The following is a 6,571-nucleotide window of genomic DNA, read 5'->3' as shown; positions in this document are numbered from 1 at the left end:
TTTCTCTTTTGGTTTGAGACAAGGTCTCACTCTGTTGCCCAGGCCAGAGTGCAATGGTGCCATCTCGGCTCACTGCAACCTCTGCCTCCCTGGGCTGAGGCAGTCCTCCTACCTCAGCCTCTCAGGTAGCTGGGACTACAGGAACATGTCACCATGCCCTGCTAGCTTTTGTATTTTTTGTAGAGACAGGGTTTTACCCTGTTGCTTAGACTGGTCTTGAACTCCTGGGCTCAAGCCATTAACTTACCTTGGCTTCCCAAAGCGCTAGGATTATAGGTGTAAGCCACTGTGCCCAGCCTAGATTATGTACATTTTTAAATAAACAATCTCTATGCCTTCGTAAACCTATTTTTTAATTTTCAAATTGTTGTAGACTCTTACCTTTTTTAATAGTTGCAAAGTATACTATGTATCATACTTTAATGTTATTTACTTAATTTAACTTTATTTAACCAATTCCAAATTGACAGAAAACTGTTTTCAGTTTTGGGAAATTACTAACAATTGGAATTTGATTTGTTGCTAGCCTATTCCTGCCCTCTCTCAGGCAAGCTGCAACATGGTAAGACAGGAAGGTTTGAGGAATAATCACATAAATCTGATAGGAGATTCAATAGCCTAGCCTGAGAGTTTCTGAGGATGAACTGAGCGGGGAAGAAAAAGAATGCTATGATAAATCTGCCACATATTTAGCCAGGCGTAGCAGCTCACGCCTATAGTCCCAGCTACTTGGGAAGCTGAGGCAGGAGATGGCTCAAGCCCAGGAGTTCGGGGCTGCAGTGAGCTATGACCGTGCCACTGCATTCCAGTCTAGGCAACAGAGCAAGACCCTGTCAAAAGAAAAGAAACATCTGCCACATAATCTAATATAGTCTGTTAGGTTATATTCCCAGGTGTCAAAGGGAGGCCCAAGATTCAACCTGGCTCCTGTCCACCCCCCTCTACTCCCATCCATCCTCACCTCCAATTCTGCAGTTCAGCGAAATGCAACTACTCACCTTAAGTTCTCTCCACCTGCCGCTGGGCCTAAGTGGAACAGTGTCTCCTTCCAGCGCTCTCTGCTAGGAATATAGTTTTCTCCTTCCTTTTGTTTTGCTAATTCTTACTTCAGGGCTCAGATCAGGTTTCAACTTTTCTAAGAAGTATACCCTTATCCTCAAATCTGTAATTATAGTGTTATGATTGCCATGGTAGCACTCATAACACTATAATTATCTGCTTACTATCTGTATGTCCATAAACACAACCAGGGCAGGAACCATGTTTTTCTTACAGTTGTATCTTATAGTGCTGGCAAGTAGTAGGTGCTTAGCAAATACATTAAAAATTGCAATGAAATAACACTACAAAGCAGAGGGACATGAGATTGCTGTAATTGAGGGATCTGACCTGGTCTGAGCAGTCTTTAGGAAGACATTCCTGAAGAAGTGACTGAGAGAAATCTAAAGGATAAGGTACAAATTAACTTATGGGGTGGGGGGGGTTGTGTGGAATAAGCATTCCAGGCAGATGTGACTGCTATATGCAAAGGGTCTATGGTGGAAGGGTACTTGGAAATTTTGAAGACCTTAAAGGTTATATAACTGAAGGGGAGAGGAGGAATATGTATGGTTAGACTGGAGGCTGGAGAGATGGGAGCAATAGGAAACCATAAACTATTAATATTAAATGGGGGCTGGCCTGCCACTGTGGCCCATGCCTGTAATCCCAGCACTTTGGGAGGCCAAGGCAGGCGGATCACAGAGGTGAGGAATTCGAGACCAGCCTGACCAACATGGAGAAACCCCTTCTCTACTATTAGCCGGGTGTGGTGGCACATGCCTGTAATCCCAGCTGCTCGGGAGGCTGAGGCAGGAGAATCGCTTGAACCAGGGAGGTGGAGGTTGTGGTGAGCTGAGATCATGCCATTGCACTGCAGCCTGGGCAACAAGAGTGAAACTCCGTCTCAAAAAAAAGGTGGGGGTGGGGTGGAGCAAGTGAACAATATCAGCTTTGCATTTTGAAGAATTACTCTGGTTGCAGTATGAAAATATGGCTGGAAGGGAAGGCAAGAAGGATGTGATGGTAGCAAGGACCTATATAAAATATATTCAAGAAGTAAAGCTGATAAGACTTCATAATAGATGGGAAATGGAAGAGGTATTAAGTAAATGGAAAAGGTATTAACTCTTGGGTTTTGGGCTTGTGTTTACTGTGGAAAAAGGTAGGAGCACTAAAAGAGATCCAGGCTTGGAGGAAAGGGTTGGGGTACATAGAGATTGGTTTCAATTTCAGAAATGCAGAGTTTGGGTTGCCTTTGAGATATCCTAAAGGAGATGTTGAGGAGGTAATTGGCTATATAGATCTGGAGCTTAGAGATGAGAGCTGGGCTGGAGACATACAGTGTGTACATCTGCATACAGGTGGAAAATGAAGTTGTGGGTGTGGAGGAGTACCCAAGAAGAGAATATAGAGTGCAGTGGCAAGCGGGCATAGGAACAAGCCTGGGAGAACTTTAGGGTAGTAAGTGGACCAATGAGGGCCAGCTAGCCACCAGCTAAAAACCAGCTAATCATGGTCACTTCGGACATGGGTGCTGTGTTAGCCCTCCTGTTTCCTGTTTAGTTAAAAATGTCAAGTCTCATTGTCTTTAGTCTCTCTAGTTCCTTTTCCCCATTACAGCTTTCATGGAAGGATCTGAAATTTATTCAGGCTGAAGTGTAAATAGTCCAAAGTAGGCCATACAAGTTACTTTTCCCTGGGGCAGTTTAACTTGTTCCTTGGAACAAGTCTGGAGTCTAGTTCTAGCTTTGTCACTAATTTGGTGTGTGGCCTTGGGCAAGTCCCTTTTCTCTGGGTTTCGTTTTTCCAATCTGAAATGGAGACAAATACCCTTGACTCACAGAGCTGTTAAAAGTATCAATAGAGAGTGTGAAAGCGCTGGGTAAGTTACTCAATGTAATAGATCTGTGAGGACTAAAAAGAATATAACTAACTAGAGCTTTGAGTAGCGGACCATGGAGAAGGTGTGGGGAGAAAAGGGAATCTGGGAACAGTGTGGGATGATCCTGTCAATTGAGAAGAGGTTTTACTCCTTGGGGGAGGAAGGAAAGAGGCACTTCACGCTCCAGGAAGTTTCCTACATCTCCAGAGTTAGGGTAGGGACTGCGGATTTACTCTATCTAATGCTAATCGCATGTTTTGGAAGAGGGTTGAAATTCTTCAGAGGAAAACCAAAGCCATTTCTGAGGGCGTTTCTGATCTCCCAGGTTAGGCCTGGGACTTGAAGCATCCGATTTTGGGAGCCTCATGTTTGCGTTGGGGGCGGAGGTTCGTTGTTTTTTTTGTTTTTGTTTTTGTTTTGTTTGAGATGGGGATATTGCTCTGTAGCCCAGGCTGGAGTGTAGTGGTGCAATCACGGCTCACTGGCAGCCTCAATTTCTGTGCTCAAGCGATCCTCCTACCTCAGCCTCCCTAGTAGCTGGGGCCACAAGAGTATGCCACCAAGCCCGGGTAATTTTTTGTTATTTTTGGTAGAGACGGGGTTTCGCCATGTTTTTAAGGCTGGTCTCGAACTTCTGGCCTTAAGCGATCCGCCAGTTTTGGTCTCCCAAACTGTTGGGATTACAGGCGTGAGACACCGCGTCCGGCCCTGGGGGAGGTTCTTAAACACTCCCAGATCTGTATGGGTTTGTATCTCAACGCCTTTCCCTCCCTCTGCCCCCACAGTTTGTCACATGTGGGTGTTGTGTCTTGTTCACTGTGAAAGGGGATGAGGGTAGGTGGGGGAAATCTCAGATCCCCCAGCAGGGAAGTTCTTAGTCGTTCTGTGGGTGCCCCTCCCTTCTCCATAGATCTCTAGTCTGCTAGAACGGGTTTTCTGTATTCCCGACTGACTCACCCGCAGTTGCTTCCTCTCCAGTCTCGGCGTCCCTCAGGGTTACTCAGGGCAACTCCATGGCAACTACTTTCGTTGCCACTACCCCGCAGGCGCCATGAGAACTGACGCTATGCTTACCGGGGGGCGGAGCTCCAAGGCCGCGGGTGGCGCTGGTATTTGTAGTTTTCTTTGCCTTCAAGGCCAGGCCAGGGTCCGGAAGCGGTGATACCCCTTCTCTTTCCCAGTGGCCCTCAAACTTCCTTTCCCCGGGTCCTTAAGCGTGCCCCGCGTAAGACAACTGCCGACAGAGGCCAATCAGAGGGCAGCACGAGGGGGCGGAGCCATAGTTTAAACTAATTGTGCGCTCACAGCGCTGGCCCGAGCCCGCGACAAGGTACGATTAGTGGGAATCAAGGGGCGGAGCGGGAGCGTGCGGCCAGGTAACCGGCGCGGGCCCGCGTCTAGCGTGCGGCCTGCGCACCGGGGTGCTGGAGAGGCCGGTGCGAGCGGAAGGCCTCCTCCGTAACAGAGTCCGAAAGGGCAGAATCTGGGGGTAAGGTTTGTTAGGAGAGCCGCCTGTCTGAGGGGGAGGAGCCGGGGGTGCCATAAAGGGGAGGGTCTGTTTGGGGGCGTGTCTGTGAAATTAAGTCTGAGGGCACCGGGGGTCGGGGGTCGGGGGTCGGGGGTTTGAGGTAGGGCAAATTCCTGAAAGGCTTGTAAGCGAGGGGTCGGGTCCTGTAAAGTCTTCACCGTTTATCCTTAACAATAGCAGTAGTTATAGTAGTGCAGTAGTCAGCATTTTTCTGAGCTACACTGTCCACAATGACCTGCCAAAGGTTTATCTTTTCAATCCTCTAACCACCTGTTATACTTTAAAGATGGGGAGCCTGAGGTTTCTAATGTTTAGCTTGGCCAGGGTTACGTAGCCAGTGCGAGGTTGGCTGTACTTGGGGTTTTGCCGGTTGGGCATAAATGAGGACGGGGAAGGTGGTTTCTGGGGGTGCGCATTGTCTTGGACTGGTCGGTGTATTTTGAGCCTCACTTTTCGTAAATGTAAACTTACCTACTTCCTGGGGGTAGTTGTCCTGGTCAAAAGAGGTAGGTCTTTTTATTTTTTATTTTATGGGTTTATTTTGTTTTGGTATTTTGTTTTATTCACAGATAACATGTTTCATACACCCACCTCGGAGAGTACAAATTTATGATTATAAGTGATGTGACCGTGTGAAGATTGTGGGTTGGTGCTGCCGCTTCTGGGTACTCTTTGGCTTACCTCTGAGTTAGCACTTGTCATCTGGTATTTTAAGAGTCTCTGCGTGTTTGTCTGCCCTTCTAGATAATGAGAGACTTTTTCGTCACTGTATCCTAATGGCTAAGGCAGGATTTGCGACATGTAATGGGCATTAATGTTTGCTTTGGAATAATGTGTTTTCCTGGACTGAAAGGACACAGGAACTTTGCTTTCCCATTTTCATTTAGTGGCATTTGAACCTCAGTATTAAGCTGTCCTCTTTCCTGGAATGGCACTCGCTCTTGAAAACGTGATGATATTTTCTTGCCTTAATACATACTTTCCTCTCTCTAGTATCTGTTCCCTGGTTCTATGTTTCCAAACTTCTGGGTTGTCTGGTCGTTAAAGCTTTCATGGTAAGGGAGTTGGGCCTCTCTACTTTGTGGAAATCTTTACTGCTGTGAATATATGGGAACCTGGGGCGAACATGAGGATCATGTAAAGTAGCTTTCAGTCAGCACGGATGGGTGTATTTTTCCTCTCTCCCTCTGTTTCTGTGTGGTATTTTCTTCTTTAGAGGAAGAAGCACATATTTCTTTGTGAAAGCTTCCAAAGTACTCTTAGCATAAGTTCAAGCAGTGATTACTAATTGTAATGCTTAATCTTAGTTCAAAGCAAAAAGCTGTGCACCTCAAAAGCTTAAAGATCTTACCTGAAAGCTCATTAAGGAACACAGAATTCTTTTTTACATGTGGAATATGGAAGTGGGAAGAATGCCTTGAAATAAGACTTGAATTCTAGAACTGTTAGGATGAGGGCAAAGCCCTGCTTAGGTGGCTAAACAGAGCTGATCAGGGGCTGTTTGGACAGCTGTGTCTAATTGATAATATTATCAGAAGATGTAGGTTGGTGCAAAAGTAATTGCGGTTATTGCCATTGAAAGGATGTGGTCATTTAATTCGGCCTCTAACCCAGTGCACACTAAACGTATAAAAAGGTGTTGCCCAGACTCAAAATGAGGACTTTTAGAATGAGACCATTCCCAAAGTCAGTCCATCTCGATGTTGAGCAACTCTATAATTATTATTTGTGCTCGTCTCGGCAGCACATATACTAAAATTGGAACGATACAGAGAAGTTAGCATGGCCCCTGCGAAAGGATAACATGCAAATTCGTGAAGCGTTCCATATTTTTTTTATTAAAAAAAATTATTATTATTATTACTTTGTATCTGGGCATGGTGCCTGGCCATGTCATCCCATCTACTCTGGAGGCTGAGGCAGGAGGAGCAGCGGAAGGATTGCTTGAGGCCAGGAGTTCCTGGTTAGCTTGGGCAACATAGTGAGACTCCATCTCAATTAAAATGTGTGTTGTTTTATATTGTTAGTATTATTTCGTTTCACCCATATATGTCTACTGTTTCTCCAGTTTTCCTTGCATTTTATTCCTTCCTTTTTTTTTTTTTTTTTTTTTTTTTTTT

At 45.7% G+C, this 6,571-nt stretch overlaps 2 protein-coding genes and 1 non-coding gene across 5 annotated transcripts in view; 2 read left to right on the top strand and 1 right to left on the bottom strand.

The window, feature by feature from the left end:
- Positions 1-4,092, bottom strand: part of LOC108307523 (leucine-rich repeat-containing protein 51) — a 14,061-nt gene extending 9,969 nt beyond the window's left edge. For 2 of the 3 annotated variants that reach the window (XM_017532910.2, XM_017532911.2), the window contains exon 1: positions 3,881-4,018. The gene's annotated coding sequence lies outside the window, so the exon portion shown is untranslated. Of the gene's footprint in view, positions 1-3,880 lie in introns of all 3 variants that reach the window. The other variant, XM_037740090.1, reaches the window with a different exon arrangement.
- An 89-nt stretch (positions 4,093-4,181) lies between these two features.
- The window catches only part of NUMA1 (nuclear mitotic apparatus protein 1), a 77,056-nt gene continuing 74,666 nt past the window's right edge, over positions 4,182-6,571 (top strand). The window contains exon 1 of the mRNA XM_037740084.1: positions 4,182-4,253. The gene's annotated coding sequence lies outside the window, so the exon portion shown is untranslated. The remainder of the gene's footprint in view (positions 4,254-6,571) is intronic.
- LOC119471972 lies at positions 6,180-6,285 on the top strand. Its single transcript, XR_005201071.1, has one exon. It is a non-coding gene; the product is annotated as a U6 spliceosomal RNA (small nuclear RNA).

This window comes from Cebus imitator, unplaced genomic scaffold, assembly GCF_001604975.1.
Source record: "Cebus imitator isolate Cc_AM_T3 unplaced genomic scaffold, Cebus_imitator-1.0 Scaffold79, whole genome shotgun sequence".
Taxonomy (NCBI): Eukaryota; Metazoa; Chordata; class Mammalia; order Primates; family Cebidae; genus Cebus; species Cebus imitator.
This window is presented reverse-complemented; position numbering and strand designations above follow the sequence as displayed.